The sequence below is a fragment of the Ceratotherium simum genome, chromosome 32, assembly GCF_057802395.1.
Source record: "Ceratotherium simum simum isolate JZ-2026a chromosome 32, ASM5780239v1, whole genome shotgun sequence".
In the NCBI taxonomy this organism is placed as follows: Eukaryota; Metazoa; Chordata; class Mammalia; order Perissodactyla; family Rhinocerotidae; genus Ceratotherium; species Ceratotherium simum.
Window position 1 is genome coordinate 29,256,227 of NC_141931.1, and position 19,945 is coordinate 29,276,171.

General features: G+C 36.0%; 1 pseudogene; it reads left to right on the top strand.

Moving 5' to 3' along the window:
* The first annotated feature begins 4,423 nt into the window (after positions 1 to 4,423).
* LOC101409050 (aldo-keto reductase family 1 member C23-like protein) lies at positions 4,424 to 17,885 on the top strand (annotated as a pseudogene).
* The last annotated feature ends 2,060 nt before the right edge of the window (positions 17,886 to 19,945 follow it).

Genomic DNA, 19,945 nt, shown 5'->3' on the forward strand with positions numbered 1-19,945 from the left:
ATTAAAGCTATAATCAGAAATTCTCTCTATTCTATCCTATTAGAAATTATACCTAATACTATTCTATCCTAACTCTTACAGGTAGTTGACTGATATTCATCATCTATAAGACAGTCATAAAATATCCTGTTATCATTGTTTAATTGTGGAATCCCACATATCAATATTGCTAACTTGGAGAAAATCTGCTCTATACACCCTATAATTCCATAGAAAATAAAGAAATTAGAAACTTTGATCTTTCTTTCTTTTCAGAAATTAATTAAAAGAACAATCACATTCCTTCCCTAAGCATGGAAAACTGACCATGATTCAAATCTGTGAATGAGTAGAGAAAAATAGAAATAAGTTTAATATTAATCCAGACACATTCAATGTATATATTTCAACATTATAATATGTATAGTGTTCATTATATTGGACCCTCATCTCAACCAGTGTTTCCTTCCCATGTTTATTCAGAAACTAATACTCAGAATGCAGCGTGACCAGAGCAAAAGTTAAAACAGGGTTATGGTTAAACAGTAGCCCATTGCATTGGAGGATGTTGAATTTCTTAAAAAGGAGAAGCAGGAAACCCCACACTGCTGCTAGTAACACTATATTTCCCTTGAATGTGTCTGGGTATTAAAATTTAACAACTTTCTGAAAGGATACCTGTCATTTGAACGAGTGACTTCAGCGGGACAGATGGCAGGAGAGTTCTATAATCAGAGTGCTGACTAGGGAAGAAAATACAATAGGTGAAATTCAAATAATATCCACAATCAGCGAGGGCACAATGGAAAGTCAGAAGGTGAAATTCCAACTAGTATATTCTTGATCTCAGTGTCATCAATTGATAGTCTCTATAATTGAGATCATGGGGCAAATCCAGTACATCCTTGATTTGAGGTAGTCACGGGGGTCATCTAATTCCGTATAACCTCCTCACTGATTGTGAATGATCCTTGGAACTTCTAATATGGTGGCTCTCAGTATGCTTATTACATGTGGGTACAGGAGATCCACTGTGAGAAGAGAGGAGATATACATGGCATTGAGGTATATAAGGAATCCATTGAATGTATAAATTACTTTGGCAAATATTTCCATCCAACTATTATGTCTTTCATATATGAACATGATTGTCTTTCCATATATTGGTGTCTTCTATAATTTCTCTAAGATCTTTTTGTAATTTTGATTTTACAAGTCTTTTCCCTCCTTAGTTAAGTTATTCCTAAGTATTTTATTCATTTTCATGCTCTTTTAAATGGAATTGATTCCATAATTGATTTCCTTCTCAGATTGTTCACTGTCAATGTATATAAATGTAATTGTTTTTTGTATTGATGTTGTATCTTGCACCTTTACTGAAATTGTTTATTAGTTTCAATAGTTTTATGTTTGATCTTTAGGGTTTTCTACATCTAAGATGATGTCATCTTGGAACAGAGATAACTTTAAAATTTCTTTCCCATTTTGGAAGCATAAAATTTATTTTTCTTGTCTTATTACTATAACTGGAACTTCCAACACTATGCTGACTATGAAAGGCAAAATCAGGCAAATTTTTCATATTATTGATCTTAGGGAAAATGTTTTCAGTCTTTCAACATTGAGTATGATGTAAGTTGTGGGTTTTTCATATATGGCCTTCATTATGCTGAGGAAGATTCATTCTTTTTCTAGATTGTTCAGTGTTTTGTTTAATCATGAAGGTGTGTTGCATTTTGTGAAGTGCTTTCTCACATCAACTGAGATGATCATGTGGTTTTTACTTTATCCTCTTAATGTGATGTATTGCATTTACTAATTCTTTTATGTAGAACAATCAGTACATTCCAGGGATGAACCCCACTTGGTGTTGGTGTAAAAAATTTTATATTCCTTTTGTTGTATGTCCTTTCATTGAAGCTGAATGACTCCTTTACATTTATTGTAGGAAAGTTCTAGTTAAAATGAACTCTTTAAGCTTTTGTTTATCTGAGTTTGTCTTAATTATGCCCTCATTTATAAAGGACAATTTTGCCTGATATAAAATTCTTGATTGACAGTTTGTGTTTTTTTTTTTAACTATTGAAACATATAATCCCAATGCCTTATGTCCTCCAATGTTTCTGATGAGAAATCTGCTGATATTCTTATCTAAGATCCCTCATGCCTGATGCACCATGTTTCCTTTGATGATTCAAAACAGTCACTTGTCTTTGTTTTTCAACAGTTTGAATACACTGTATGTGGGTGTGGATATCGTAGAATTTATCCTATTGGTAATTCTTTGAATTTCTTGGATTTGTTGATTATTCATGTCTTACATCCAGTTTGGGGAGTTCTTGTTCTTTACTTCTTCAGATAATCTCTCTGTCACATTCTCTCTCTCTTCACCTTCTGGAACTCTAATTAAGTGTATATTAGTCCACATGATGGTGTCCTATAAGTCCTTTAAGGTCTGTTCACATTTCTTCATTGTGTTCTTTCTGTATCTTAGGCTCCATAATTTCTATATCTTTTGTGATATTATCATTTTATTCTTCTGGATTTACCTGACTTCCTTTAGTTCTTTGTCAAACTTTAGCTTTAGTAATTTCAGCATATGTACGAGAGTTGTTTTAAAATTCTTTGTCTACTAAATCCAATGCCTATGCTTGTTCAGGAACAATTTAGGAATTTTTTTTTCTTTTTAGTCTATGATGGTTTCTGGATTACTTCTGTATGTTTTTGTGGATGTTTAACTGGGCATTAGAAAAAACAGCCACCTCTCCCACTCTTCGCAGATTTGTTCTGTGCACTGATAATCATTCACTTATTATCTTGACCTGCTCCTTGTCTTAACATCAACCCAATATGAAAACTAAAAAGCTATTCAGTTATTTTCTGAGAATGTATCTTGCCTTGTCTGTGTGTGGCTTTTTAATTACCCCAAATAGATGGCTGCTTTTTGAATTTTTGAATACTCCAAAAATACACACCCTAGCTTCTCCTCAGAGGATTATGTGTGCTATTGTATGTCTTCCCTTATAATTTCTTGCCTCTGGCATCTATGCATCTATAGTCCCCCACAGGTAAAATGAGCTATTTCAGCTACTTTTCAGTTTAAGCTTAGAGTTAGGCAAAACAGACAGAAATCTTTCAGGCAGCCCCCAAATACATAAGAACATTGTAAATAATATCTTCTATGATGGCTCTGGTTTGAGAGAGGTAACTGGGTACTGGACTGATACCTCCTACAGACCACGCCTGCACTGGGCCAGGCAGAGAGAGGGACAAGGGTGAGTAAAAACATGATGAAATTTCCTACCACTTTGAAGCTGGAATTCTCTTAACTGTGTGTTCACTTTGTTGCTGTAGATCTTTGTTTGATTCTTTTCTAGAGCTCCTATACGGTTATTACAGCTAGTTTCTGGTTGTTTCCATGGGAGAACTCAGAGCTTGTCAGTCCACCATTCTGCTGACATCACTCTATGTGTTTAATTTTCAATGGCTTTGTAATACTCCATTATAACAATGCATCATAATTTCCCTAATGTTTCCCAAGTTTATTGAAATTTAAGTTGTTTCCAGATTTTTTGTTCATGAATACTGTTAAGCAAGATAATAAATTATATATAATATTCAACAGTTTCTGGTAGTTACATCATAATTGTTTTCTAATCATTATAACTGGGTGAAAGTTATATACACTCTAAAATTCTGTTTTCAAACTGCAAATGACATCTCAAAAACTGTTCAAAATTAATACTCCAATAAACACCTTGGAAAATGTCTTTTCTGAGCATCTATTTCAGCATTGCACCCTTTTAGGGTGAGATATTCTTTTTACAAAGCAAGAAAAAAGAAACAAAATTAATTTTGCTGATTATAAACATATAAAGGCAAATTTTCTATTTTGTTTGAATTTGAAATTTTAATTCTTTATTTAGGATCAAATTTTGAAAAACATACATTAATCATTCTTCTAAATTTTATCTTTGTGTGTAAGTATGTGTGTATTTGTGGGTGTGTATGGTGTAAGATAGTTTATTGTTTCAAATGATGTACGATGAAAAGGGGCTTCATCATGGAAAAAACAGAAAAACAGATTAATATCTGGATGTTTCTAGTCTAACATATGGTCAATAGTTGCTCAGAAAATCTCTTGAAACAATTTACTAATGAACGTGGATCATGAATGAAAAATTTACTGTGCAAGAAACTAATGATTTCTTTATCAATATATAATAGTTTATTAAGATTCCTCTTTGATAAAACCAAACCAACAATTAAACTGATTTTAATTCTCTTCTCACTCCATGACTTACTACTTTAACCTTGTTCCTCCTACAGTCTGTTTGATAACAGCTGGACTGTGGACCTGGGCATTACCCTGCTGTTATTACCACGTAACCTGTGAAGATAGAAGAATAAATCAGAGTCCGCTTAGAGAGAGAAGCAACAGGCAATGGATCCCAAAGTCTGGCATATGGAACTAAATGATGGTCACTTCATTCCTGTATTGGGATTTGGCACCTATGCACTTGAAGAGGTAAGAGTAGCGGTCATGGGTTAGAGTATTCAAAAGAAAATAGACATAGCATGAGTGGAGACCAACTTGGGTTGTCAAGACATAGAGTTCCTGTGTGAATCTTGGAGGCTCACTTGATTCTTTTAACCAGGCTAGAACAATTCCTTATACAAAGAGACAAAGTAAGCAGTATTCACTCTGTATCAGGGTCTCACCGAGCAGTCACCTACAGATTATTGTGGGTTTTCCTACAGTTTACATCTATTTCCCATGGTGGCAAAAGAGATGAAACTTAGCAGTCAAGAACATTGACTATCAGTTGTCTTGCTTTGCAGATGATTACAAGGGAGTAGTTTCTTGTTATATTTTTTGCATTCAAAAATTTTTTCCTGCCACCAAGAAGACATGATCCAGAGAAATATTTGTGGTAAAAGGTCCTGGAAATGAGGTGAATGACAAATGAACAAATGGTGGGAGACAATTGCTGTTCTGCTGTGGGGTAGTCTGCTGGATGCCAAGCAATATATACTCCACCTGTGGTTTCCCTTGTACTTCTTCTATTGCTTGGGAATTTATCCCAAATGGAAAATATAATATCATTTGAGAGAATAAGCTACAGTCTTCCAGGGAAAAGTTTCAATTCTCAGTCTTTGTTAGTATATTTTTGAGTGATGCAAATAGGTTGGACTTTGGAAGTATGAGGGAGCAAAGAGTAAAAGTCACTAGAGAGGAAGCCAGAATTTTGTCTGTCAGATTTATCTTTAGACTAGTTGTATGATAAGGGACCACCACATAAATTTGAGTCTCACTTTGTCATCTATAAAATGGAAGGAAATATTCAGAGACATTTTGGAGAGAGATGACAGGACTTGTTTACTTTGTGGTGCAAAGTGGGATAAAGGGGAGGGAAAGGTCATGGATACCACTGACGATTCAGCTTCCATAACCCCCTGGATGCCCATACACTAAGGAAAGAGCATGACCAGCAGAGGGCAGTTAGACCAAATATCCAGCTCCCAGCAACATCATTGAACTACTTATTGATAAACTTAAAAAGAATTGGAATATTATTTAGCCTTAAAACAGAAGGAAATCCTGAAATTTGCAGCCACATGGATTAACCTGGAGGACATTTTGCTAAGTTAAATAAGATAGACCCAGAAATACAAATACTGCATGATCCTACTTATATACAGAATCTAAAAAACTCAAACACATAGAAGCAGAGAGTAGAGTAGTTGTGACCAGGGACTGGAGAAGCGGGCAATGGGAAAAAATGGGGAGATGTTGGTCAAAGGATACAAACTGTCAGGTATAAGATGAATAAGTTCTGGAGAAATAATGTACAGCCTATTGACTACAGTTAAAATAACGTATTATACCCTTGAGATTTGCTAAGAGAGTAGATCTTCAGCATTCTCACGACACACAAAAAAAAGATATCTATGTGATGTGATAGATACTTTAATTAGTTTCATTGTGGAAATCATTTCACAATGTATATGTATATGAAAAGACAATATTGTACAACTTGAATATATAAGTTATTTAGCATGATCTGTGTGACTACACTGGTAGAGGATTCTGAGGACCTATCACCTTGTTTCTTTAGATTTCCTTCCATGTACCTTTTCCCTTTGTTGATTTTGCTTAGGAACCTCTCACAATATAAATCATATCCATGTCTACAACTCTCTGTTGAATCCTGAGAGTTCTTTCAGCAAATCAGTGAAACTGGGGATGGTCTTGGGACCTTCGATGTTAGTGATGAAACAGTGATTGCCCAGGATTGAAGGGGTCCCTGAAATGCCCCACTTTTGTTACTTACCAGGAGAGACCAAGGCAAAGTGCCATGGGTTCCTCATCACACATACAGAACTAACCTCACGCATGAGGAAAAATTATTATTGGGGAAGTCAAAGTTATGCCTTAGCTCTCTCTCAATCATGTGGATATCCAACTACTACCTTTTATTGATCATCTAGGTTCCTAAGAGCAAAGCTTTGGAGGACACTAAATTAGGTATAGATGCTGGGTTCCGCCATATCGATTGTGCTCATGCATACGGTAATGAAAAGGAAGTTGGTCTCGCTATTCGAAGTAAAATTGAAGATGGTACTGTGAAGAGAGAAGACATATTCTGCAATTCAAAGGTGCTGTGTATGTGGTGTGTGTGTGTGTGAGCGCATGTGGGAACATGATTGTGTGGAGTTGAAAATTATATGGTGGGACCTGTAGTTGTATGGTGAATTGTTCTTATTGGTAAAACTTTTTTCACACATATTTATGAATTAAACCTAGTGTCAAAAAATGATGATGACTTTCTCATCAATGCCTTGTTCAAATTTTATGATGTTAAAATGAAGTCAATTTAGTTTTCTGAGCCTCACACTATATCAGTGTGATTTTGCATGGACTACTGAATGAGGCAGAACTGTGATCATATTATTGTTTTTCTTATCATCTTGGTGACTTATTGAAATTTCTTAACCTTTTGAATCTCACTTCTCACCTCCATCAGTAAGAAAGAGCAATATAAGAGGCACTATGTGTATTAAACAAGGTATAGCAATAGTGCCTTGTGTCCAGCAAATATTAATATGTTCGAAGCACTTTTTCCCTACAGTTATCTAAACAAAGAGAATACTACTTATACCCCAAAGGATTGACTGTTTGATAGAATTAGGCTTGTTTGTTAACTGCTTTGTAAGCTCCATCAAACAGAATTCAGATGATGGGCATAGTTATTATTTGATAACACGTTTTATCTCTTGAGTCATTTCCTTCCACTGTTAGTAGATGCACCAATGATAAATCCAAACAAATAATAGCATTTCTATGTGTAAGTCAGATTAAAAGAGGACCCAAGAAGGAAAAAAGTATTTTTCCTCTGTGGTCATCAGTTTCCTACCAGTAGAAAGATGTCTACTTCCTACGTAAAATAAGAGCAACAGAACTGACTGAAGTATTAATCAAACACAACTTCCATTCTTTAACCTCTGCAGCTTTCGGTAACATTCCTTCAACCAGAATTGGTCCGACCAGCCTTGGAACAGTCTCTGAAAAATCTTCAACTGGACTATGTCGATCTCTACATTATTCATTATCCAACAGCTCTGAAGGTTAGCAGTTTGTGTGGTCACACCTATTTCATGTCTGGTGTGAGAATGTCCATCAACTTTCACGGATGCCTGAATTAAGATTTTCCTTAAAAGTATGTAGGGATTATTACACTAGAGAATAATCCCCAAAATAATATTTCCAGATTATCTTTTTATGTACTTTTTTCAATCCTTAATTTCCTTCTCACACCGCCAACAGAAGAATTCAACCATCTCAAAACTTCTGTCTCAAAAACTTGAGGAAATGAAAAGAGGCATGTTCAACATGCGGTCCTGACTATAATTCTTGAGTCTCTTGGGAATGTCACAAACACAAAGTTTCACACAGCTGTGATGAGCAATGAAACTGCCTTACACTTGCACATAATGAATTGAGCTCCTATCTCACCATTTCAAGTTGAAAGCAGATATGATGGTGCTTCCTCTGGGTGGGTCCAAAAATAGCAGCCTTCATAGGGACTTGCAAAACCTTTCCTACACCATTGGCTATCTTCACAATGGAATTTTGCAGACTGCACTTAGCTATTAATGATTGTGTTATGTAGAATTCTTGATTTTGAGTTATAGAAAGCTACTCAAGCTATCCTATGTAAAAGAGTTTATTGGACTATGTAAATGGGAAGTCCAAGCAATAGATAGATTTAAGGATTTGGAATAGTCTTCAGAAATATCTCCTTTTCCCTGTCCCTTAACTTTGCATTACTAATGGTTCGCTTTATCTTTGTTGCAACATTTTCTATTGGTGGCAAATATTGCCTTGGGAAAGTATATTAACCAGGAAGAGAAACTTGACACACCCTGTTTGGTTCATGTGCCTGCCCTTGGACCAGCTAATGTTTAAAGGGATAAAGAATTGTGATTGTCCAGGTTGGCTCAAGATTGTAATAGCATTTCTGGATATAAGTCCATGTCACTGACTGTCGTTCTCAGTGCAAGGGAGGTCTTTTGCAAGATGAAAATATAGAGGGAAGACAAGGGTAACATAAGTCACTATTGGACCCCCTTAGGACCTAGGAAAATGGTATTTATAAAAACTTATGACTGTTAGAGATTAGAGAAAGCTTGTCTCCTCAAGACACACTGTACAAATCCTTACGCAAATCATTTTGCAAATATTATTATCTAGAATGTTACACTGCCTAACTCATGATGGTTTAATGTCTTGGCCCTAGAATTCCCCAGCAGCCTGACTAAACGTGGAGAAATTATTCTGTGATATCACTAAAATGGCTGCCTCTCTTCCAGCCAGGGGAGGAACTTCTTTCACAAGATGAACATGGAAAAGCAACATTTGACACAGTGGATCTCTGTGCCACGTGGGAGGTGAGTGCCTGAAGGTGAGACCACAGAGGATAAAGACAGAAGAAGGGGTTTTGGTTCATTTCTTCCACCTGTGAGAATGGGCTATGCACCTTCAGATTCAGCAATTCATAAAATTTCAAAGAACGGGTATGCTCTAGTGGTGTGGAGGAAAACATTACTGAAATGTTTATAGAGAGGAACCGAGGAGAAAAATACTGGACCAAGATGATAGGCATCTCTTTCCTTCAATGTGTAATGCTCTCTCCCATTTTTCTAAGGAGAAAACAGTAATTCTTATTCTTCCTGTCAAGACATTCTTCCCCTGTTTAACTTACTACTTTTTCTCTTCTTGATTATCATGTCAATTGGCTTCATGGTCATTTCTTGACAGTTATTCATTTTAACAGATTTTTCTTGCACTTATACTTGATCTATAGCCAACTGCACAAATGATTCTTCACCACCCCTTCCCCCCCAGGCCATGGAGAAGTGTAAGGATGCAGGACTGACCAAGTCCATTGGGGTGTCCAACTTTAACCGCAGGCAGCTGGAGAAGATCCTGAACAAGCCAGGGCTCAAGTACAAGCCCGTCTGCAACCAGGTGAGCCTCCTTGGCCTCCTCTCCTTTCTGTTCTTCATCTCCTTATTCTTGAACTACTGTCAGATGTCTATTTGGCCTCCTCTCCCATTCATCTTAACTTTATGGAACAGAAGATCCTAGAGAGCAGAGCCTCTGTCTGCATGGATGTGAATAGAACCCTTAATTGTAATTTTGTTTTGTAAAGTCTTAATGAAAAAAGTGGTTAGACCTTAGTACTGAGTTGTGCATAAAAATTTAGGGAAAGTAAAGGAGGTTACAGAGGCCTGGAATTCTTACCAGACATTTGAAGGAAGGTGACATTTCTCTGAGCTCTAAAGGGTGTCCTGACATGGGCTGGGTGAAAGTGACTTGAAAGGAATTGTATACACAAAGGAAGGTCTTGAAAACATGGAATGGTTAGTAAATAAGAAAGGAGTGAAAATAAGATGAGGTAGGTGTCAGGGCTTTGTATATATTTTGGATACCTGAATCCTTGTCTTGGTGTCTCTGCTTTCAGGGGTCTTTAAATAGGAAGCATAGATACAAGAAAAATGAACTGGAGTATTGAAAGTCATCCAGGCTAGAGGGATGTTTTATGGTGATAATAATAGTGGGAAAAATCAACACTCAGGATCATTTAGCAGACCTGCTGATTTACTCAGCCTTAGTCTGTTTCTTCTTGATTTCTACACTTCAATAAACTCTTAAGACACATTGTTCTGTGTCTGATTCTGTGCTCTTATTTTTTTTTTGTTGTTCTGTTTTTATTTTATTATGGTGTGAGATCTACCCTCTTAACAGATTTTTAAATATACAATACAATTGTTAACTATGGGGACAATGTTGTACAGCAGATCTCTAGAACTGATTCATTTTGCAGAATTGAGACTTCATGACCACAATTAGCAACTCCTGATTTCTCCCTCCTCCCATCCCCTGGCAACCACCATTCTGCTCTCTGATTCTATGAGTTTGACTATTTTAGATTCCTCATATAACTAGTATCATCTAGTACTTGTCCTTCTGTGAATGTCTTATTTCATTTACCATAATGTCCTCAAGATATAATTTGGAGTCAAGGAGTAAGCATCTTTGATTGGAAAATGTGGCTTATAACATTCAAGAATCAGGCATATAGTGTTCTAGCACTATTTATTTCCAATGATAAATGTTAAAATATTCATGTGATTCTAGTTTTAGTTTTACTCTCAATTATTATTATGAAAATTTTCATACATTAAGAGAAGACTATGAGAGAGAACATCCATGTTTTCCCTCCTGTCTTCAAAATTTTTCACATTTTGCCACATTGACAAATATATGTATGTGTATGTATATCAGCATGCATATATGTAATACATTGTTGACCATCTTCCAAGTAAGCTGTAGATAATACAATTTATCCTTACACACCTCAGAAAGCTTGTGGTCTAGTATCCAACCCATATTCAATCCTCGGTGTGGTTTTCCCAATGTCTTTTATAGATCATCTTTTCTAAGCAGGAGCTGACTGTACTCCACATATTACTTTCAGTTGTGTGTCTTAAGCTTTCTTGACCAAGAATAGTCACTCAACACTTTTTTTGCCATGACATCCAGACAGGTTTTTGTTTAATATTCTGGATTTACCCAATGGTTATCTTGTAATGTTAATTAACTTATTTCTCTATTCCCAGTTTCTGTAAATTAGATGTTAGATCTGAATGCCTTACTATATCAAGGTTAAACATTTTTGGCAAGAAAATATCCTTTGCATGCTGTGTCCCTCAAATCACTCTCCAGTAGGAAGCCTGTCAGGACAAGTTGTCCCACTATGGGAGATGTTAGTTTTTTTCTCATGGTTCAGCTAGTGGTAACCAGGTCTTTTCTTTGTAAATGTGTATTTTCCCCTTTGAAATTACCTAACAATCTGTTAGGTGATAATTGTCATCAGGTGAAGTCACATTGTCCCCAAGTTCACATAATGGTTGAGTAGCCATCAACAATTTATCCCTGAATCACTAATGTCAATGGGATTTGTAAATAATTATTTTTAATTTGAAACACTGTCTCATTTTTTTTTACCTGACATTTATTGTAAACAGAAAATTCCCTCAACAACTCAGGATAAAATACAATTATTCCTACAAGGCAGGGTAAAAGCTTAATTTCTTCCCTTTAGTTATCAAAATTCTGAAAAAGCAGTTACTGTAATAACTGTCTCTCTCTCTCTCATCACGATGAACTTGTGGATTTTTATTGATTCTGTGTTATAACTGCTTTTAGTCATTATTCCCTTTAATGCTCAAATATACCCAATGTCACCAGTGGGAACCCCATCAAATTTGATTCTTTTATCCTTTAGACATACTTTCGTGAGTCTTTGTGTAATTTCTTACTTTCTGGCACATTTTGATGTCCAAGGCCCAACCCTTTTTCTCCTGTCCCAGATGTGGAACTAGCCATGTCTCCTTGCAGTGTACAATGGTATTGTGTAACCAAGATCTGATTTGTAGAGTCGCTTGTTCTCAGGAATGTCATTTTTCTTTCTTTTTTTACCCTTTTAGGGAACAAAGGTGTAACATTTAATTTTTTAAAAAATCATTACTTGCTGTTGATATTTCCAGTTTAGATTTAATATTACACAGATTTTTTATTCCACTTTTTTTTCCTTTTAACCTTTCTGTTCCATATTCATATTGCCATTTCATTTAATCTGACACTTTTCTCTCTTGGCATTCTACAGGTGGAATGTCATCCTTATCTCAACCAGAGCAAACTGTTGGATTTCTGCAAGTCAAAAGATATCGTCCTGGTTGCTTATGGTGCTTTGGGAACCCAACGTCCAAAACAATGGTAATGAAGATAACAGGGAGTTTACCTAAAATACTATTTTTGATGAAATATTTTTAATAATATCGTTCTCAGTTTTCTGGAATTAACTCTAAATTGGCTTGGGGAGAAAGGGTAGGGACAGAAAAAATCCTTCTCCTTTATAATCTCATCACCCAGCCAATGCTTTTACATTATATGTGTCTGGTTGTAGATTAATCAATAACAAATCCCTGCATTAAAATCTATATATAATCCAAAAATTGAGTCAAAGATATAAACTTAAGTCATGATTTAAATATTTATTAACACATTTCTAGTAATTGACTTTCTATGCCTCACTTACATTATGTCTAAAATCAGGGTAATATTAGGTAACTCCCAGGTTTATCATGATAGAAAAAAATTACAATCTGAAACATTTTTGTAAACTTTTATAGAAATATCGCACACTATAAGTAATGATAGAATGAATAGTTCTCTTTTGGGGACTACTCAATTTTTACCAATATCTTATAAAATTTTAAAGAAAAAATACCTCATTTTTTTTATTCTCTTGCTCTTTTCATACATCTCTCCTTTCTTTGGGGCTATGATCAGAGAAGGAAAACAGCCACTGAAAAGTAAAAGAGAAAAAATCCATGAGTTTGGAAGAATTAGTCTCAAATCATACATGCATAAAAATGACCTGGAGGGATTTTTAAACAGAGATTGCTAGGTGCCACACTTGAGTATTGAATCAGGTAGTCTTGGGTGAAACCATGAAATTTGCCTTCTTAATAAGTTCCCAGATGATACCGATGCTTTTAGTCCAGGGACTACCTTTTGAGAAGCACTGGTCTAGAGTAGACCTACTTTAGCAGTCTCCTAACAAACTGAATACTCTGTCTCAGGTCTTCAGCATTTCTGCATTTCCTTGCAGGGTAGACCAGAACTCCCCAGTTCTCTTGGATGATCCAGTTCTTTGTGCCATGGCAAAAAAGTATGAGCGAACTCCAGCACTGATTGCCCTTCGCTACCAGCTGCAGCGTGGGGTGGTGGTCCTCGCCAAGTGTGACAATGAGAAGCAGATGAAGGAGAACATGCAGGTGATAAGGGAGACTGTGGGCATAGGGCTCCTAAAGAATATCCTTCACGTGTGTTCTTTGTAAGGCTCTCAAGACATCTTTACATGCAGAGGAGTTACCTGTTGTTTCCCATGCATGTATGACTTATGTATATTCCCACCAGTTTTCTCCTATTGTGGTAAGAAGAGAGGCAGTGTGGCTGGCTGGAATTAAGATTGGGCACAAAACAGAGATTATAGTTCCTGCATTAAGTCTACAATGTTCTCTGTAGCCCTGAGCAAGTGACATCTCATTTTCTTCATTCTAAAATGAGGGAATTGGATTATGTGATTTTCTTAGTCTGTTTGAGATTCTATAAGAAAGTATAACAGACTGTGTTTGTTATGAGAACCAGAAGTTTATTTCTCAGTTATAGAGACTAGAAATCTGAGATCAGGGTTCCAGGATGGTGTGTGATGGCTCTCTTCTGGGTCATAGACTTCTCCCTGTTTTCTATCATAGTAGAAGGGGCAAGGGATCTCTTTCAAGTCTCTTTTATGAGGGCATTAATCCCATTCAAGAGGGCTTGACCATCATGACCTCATCACCATTCAAAGTCCCTACTTTCTAAAACCATCAGAGTGAGGGTTAGTGTCCAACATAGGACACATAAACACATTTTGGGGGCACCTAAACATCAGACAGTAGCGATGATCTCCAGTCTCCAAATCTCTGTGGTTTCAGTTTCCATTTCCTTGAATACTAATACAGTTTCATTTCATATACATATTCTCCTTGAGTTTTCACTTTGTGATGTGTCTATTGAAGTCTGTCCATTTTTATTAACTCATTTATTTATTTATGTATAGAGAGACCATTATTACATTATTAGCTATTGCTGCGCAACAAGCTATCCCCAGTTTAGAGGTTTCCTACAGAAGCCATTTATTTAGCGCATGATTCCATGGTTTGACAATTAGCCTGGGCTCAACTAAGCAGTTCTCTTTTTGGCTGGGCTCACTCACATATGTGCTATTAAATACAGAGAAACCAGGCAGCTCTGCTTTAGGCGGTTGACTTGGCTGCTGTCAGAGGTGTGTAAGCTCTGTTTCATATAATTTTTCGTACAGTGGGAGAGACTATAGCCAACTAGCTTCTTCTTCATCACAGTGGCAGAATCCCAAGGCATTGAGTGGATACTTGCAAAGCCTTTTCATGTCTAGGCTCAGAACAAACTCACCACTACTTCTGGCAAATTGTCTTGTCCAGTGCAAGTTACAGGCCAGGCCAGATTCAAGGGGTAAACAATCTTGCAAAAGAGTTTTTGTCTTTTTATTCATTCAAAAAATCAAAAAATTGATTTTTAATATGATGTGAAAATAGACCCAATTATGTATACTTTTAAATGGAAATTCCAATGTTCATTTATTCCCAAAGATTGTCACCGTCATTTCTGTCATATATCAAATGTTCCTCAGTCCATTTTTGGCCTCTGTCTTCTATTCAACTAGTTACTTCTCTCCACCGTCTAATTAGAGTGGAAAATAAGTCTTGCTTTTCAAAATGGTAAAATTTGTTCTCCATTCCTTTTTCTTCTTTAAGAATGTCTTGACTATTCTTGACTGGTTGTTCTTTTATCTAAAATATAATATCACTTCTCAACGTCCATGTAAAGGAAGTGTGTAAGTCTTTGGCACATATTGCATTGAAACCGTAGATCAATTTGGAGAAAACTGGCTTCCTTACAATATTGGACTTCCAATTCATAATTATGCTATGAGTATTTATTTAGATAGGTGTTCTTTATATATTTTTAATAAATTTTGTAGCTTTCTCCACAAAAGTATTTACATAATCCTTTTGTTAGATTTATTCATAGATAACTGGTATATTTGATATAATTTTGATAATTTTTCCTTTCTCCTGTCAAATTTTTCAATTGTACAGAAAAGTTTAAATAATGACACACTAAATACCTTACTTGGATTTATCAATTGTGAAATTGTTGACATTCTATCTATCTATCTATGTATCATTATCTATCTATCTATCTATCTATCTATCTATCTATCCATCTACCTACCTACCTATTTGTCCATCATCTATCTAGGTAACTTACCTATCTTCCACTATCTTGGATTATTAGTATGGATTGATGGATTTATTTTGTTCAACATGTTATCCATTACTGACATTCTATTTGATACTTAAAGTGTTCCAGATTTAGACAGTGACATCCTCTTCAAGGCAGTTACTATGTGCTTTGAACATGACATAATTAGTACTTGGAAAATTATTGGTTTAAATTATCTTGAAAAAATTATTTTTGCATTCTCACTGTTCATTGATGGCATATAGAAATCCACCTGTATTCATCAAAATTACTAAATTGTCTGTAATATTTTATAATTTATCTCTAGATTCTTCTGGATCTTCTAAGTATGTGACCCTATCTCTTTGAATAATGTCAGTTACTTCCTTCAGCTTTTTAAAAGTTCTCCTATTGTCTGTAGTCTTTGAAGTTCCAATATATTATATCCAGGGATGGATTTCTATTTATTTTGCCTGATATTTATTATCACTGGACTATTTTGCCTGATGTCTTTAAAAACTTTGAAAAATCTTAAGACATTTTGAATGTTGTCTCTGCATCATTCAGTCTGATTTGCTTGGACTTTCCAGATTGGCAATCATGCAATGTAGAAATCATAAAAATCTTTCTTCTTCTGTGATAGGTTTTTGAATTCTAGTTAATTTCAGAGGACATGAAAGTCCTAGACGGCCTAAACCGAAATCTTCGATATCTTCCTTTTCACATGTAAGTGACTTTATTAAATATGTTCGACTCCATTTATTTTCTGATAATGACTGGATTATGACTGTTAAAATTTACATCCATACCAGGAAGACACAAGCCAGTTTGAGTCTGGGATGAGACAGGAAATTTCTGGAATCTTGTCCCAGAATTAGTCCCGAGTTTTCCTCACTGGCACAACAACAGGGTGAGAAGACAGGGGTCAGCTTGGACCGACACACGTATGTCCTGCCCTCATCGATCCATGTAACTTTCCAAGAATCTCAAAATCATTACTGAATCTACGTCCTCCACATACACCTCCCATTTCTACAACAATCCAGTGGACATACATTGTGGATATCACCATTGTACCCTAAATCAATGTTTCCAAAACTGTTTATCATCTTCTTCTCCCAACTTCTCAATTCATTGTCAGTTAAGGGCTTCCTCATCAAGCTTGTGGCCCATGTCAGAAACGCCCATCACTCAATATGGGATCTTCATGAGATGGTGCCAAGTTTATGTTCTTCCAGATCTCTCCCTTCCCTTTCATTGCATGTTTTTTCGTGACCCAAACAGTGCATTTCCCTCCAGAAAGGCTCCCTTGTGGGGTCCATAGGAATTCTTGGTTGAGATTTTCTGAAACATGGAGATCCTAATACAAGGGATGAAGTTTTCAAGAAGAGAGATTTAAACCAAAGGAAGAAAGTAGAGGCAAAAACACAATTGTGGAGAGAATTTATAGCCACCAAAGGATCTTTATTAGTCCTTCATGCTCTAAGGTTATGGACTTTTGAGAAAAGATCTTCATTATAAATGAGGAAAATGGAGGAATGCCCATTCCATATGCCTGTGAAAATTTAAATTAATAATAGTAATACATATTATAATGTATGGAAAGTGATTAGTGTAATGGCAAATTGTGAATACTCAAAAGTTGCTAAATATATTTTTATCCTTGCTAATATATTTATTAATATAGAGACAATGGAAGAATAAGACAGGAAAATAATGGAGAGAGATAGAAAGAGTGGCAATCAATCAGTAATTAGTACAGTTAGTTACATATTTTAATAATAGCCAAGCATTTTCTATCACTTTATATTTTAGGTTAAACTGAATAGAGATCTCCCTGCTGTACAGTAAGCTCCTTGGACATGGGACTCAATTTTTATATGACATTCTTTCCATTCCAGGATCTAACTGGATATGGTGTATGTGGTAGGCAATTAGTGTATAAATAATAAATTTAGAAAATGGAAGTGAAATTGCCTTCAGTAACCTGTATCACCCTAAAGTACTTATTAGTGCCAAGCATGTGGCTGGATTTGTCCAGCTCAAAACAAGGCAGAATCAGTCTCTTCTTCCTCTGAGGATTTGACATAAGAAAGGACAGGGTCTCTTGTTGCTTTATAGACAGATGTACCTAGGGAGAGGAACATATTTGAATATTTGACTCTGCATCTTATGTGCATTAAGTTCTGGGCAGAGAACACAATTTTGATAATTTAATTGTTGTTACTACTTTTTGATTGTCATAAATTCATGGTTGTGAAAGAAACAAAGGCAGACTTCACACTCAGTCAGGAAATAAAATGTTCAACTTTACCCTAATGACAGCTCCATAGAAATCACTTTTCTACCACTCTAGAAACAGAGTCATTGAACACATATGTGCATTGTTCTTTCTCATTTTAGTGCTGCTGACCACCCTGAGTATCCATTTTCTGATGAATATTAACAAGGATACCTTTGTCCTGACTTCTACCAGAAGCTCCACATGTGGATAATGAGGTGGGAAATGTCTCAGATGTTGATGATCAGACAAGTCAGCATGGGTTCTATCCATGCTGGTTAGGAACTCGTACTCAGCTAGACTTAAGTCCACAGCTCAGGAGGAAAGGCACTCCATTTTTGTCACTTTTGGTAAAAATTAAAGATTTTTTCCCCTATAAGTCTCTTACATACTCCAGTCTGTTTTGTATATTTTCTTTCTTTCTGACTCATGAGAGCCAAACACTGATTTGCATAGAGTTTGGGGTAGTGACGGTGGGAGGGGATACAATAACACCAATTTTATAGACATTTCTGTAGTGGGGTGGGTAAAGTTTTCAGACTCTAGGGATGTACTAGTTATCAGGTATTTATCAGTCAGTGTTACTTCAACCCTTCGAGGAACAAGAACACACACTGCATTTGTCAGCAAGGAGAGGCACCTATCACAAGGATGACCAGCAGTGCAAACACTCCTTTCCATCAAAGCTCCAGGAAATCCCGGAATGAAGTACTCATATGCCAGGGCTGGCCCAGGAGGTGGGAGGGGAAGTAGCCTGGAAGGATAATTAGGACTCAGACATACAGATGGTTTAGGAGGAGGAAGTTGAGCTCATATCTGTTTGGGAAACTTTGGAAAATGAATCTTTGCTATTTCTCTCCTGCACATTAAAAAAAAAAAAAAAAAACTTTCCACAGCATTTTACCAAAGGGCCAGAGCTGAGAGTCAGGACTAGACTGCCACATGTGCCCAGGAAACAGTAATGACCTAGTTGGGTTGTAGTTGGACAGGAATTCAAAGAAACAACTGACTGATCAAATCACCCTGAATGTTAACTCCAGGTCTATCAAATTTTCTGAAGTTAAAAAGAGATATTACTTTAGTATAGTTGATCCTTTTATATGTTTCAAACACAAAGCAAGGTACACTCACAAATGCAAAACACAAAATATTCCTAACTGATTAAATATTTTCTGTGAAGCCAATATTAGTATGGCAAATGCATTCAGTAATTCATATTCTCTCAAATTTTCAAACACCCTTTGAAAATATATACACACAAAATAGCACAACATCATTTAACTTTTAGGAACATCATTTATAAAAAAATATACCTTCATTTTCTATAATTTTAGTGGTACAAATTTGGTCATGTGATCATAGAGAAATGAATTTTTATCAGGTCACTTTGGAAAAATAAGGCACTGTCATGGACCAAACAGGGACAATCAAAGAGCTTTGAGACTGACAGTTGTTCTGGACCTGGGTATACATTCTAACACCTGTACCTGCATCTATTGCTTCCTCTCATGAGCACATTAACCTGTCATAACCACAGGGCTTTCTAAAGCCATACTCTTCAGCTAGGAGCAAACCGAAAAGCTGTGTCACCCACAGTCTTTCCTAAAATGATACATCCTTTGAATTAGAGGAGGTCATATATGTTCTCAGATTTTAGTTCACATTTGTATCGCTATAGCAAACCTTATGTTGTTAAGACCTAGTTCATAATCATTGGGATTGAATTCTTTCAACGGGCTGAAATTGCACCCCTTTTTTTTATCATTCCTCCCTGGACTTTTTTTTTATTCAATTGATTAAAATTCAACTTGAATGGTTGCTATTCTTGGAAGATCAGTTTATATGACAAATGTAGCCAAGCGAACTTCCTTAGTCTGCTTCAGTCAGGAAAAAGATAAGAAGACGCAATGGCTCAAGAAACTATATTGTCTAATTCAGAACTGTTCACAAAGGAGGGCCAAATATTAATAATTTTGAAAAAGCTAGACGTCCAGTTTCCAGTCTCAAAGGTAAAGACCTCGGAAGTCAAGTCTTCCACCCTCATAAAAAGAAAAAAGATAAACAAACTAAGAATAAACAACTCTCTTTATATACATCAGAAAATTGAAGTGACGGCAAATTGCAGACCTTAAAATTGGACAGACAGGTGGATACAGAGAATTGTGACTTACTTGGAGCAGGAGAATAATGAACTGAGTGGACTGACATTACTCAATTTCAAGGCT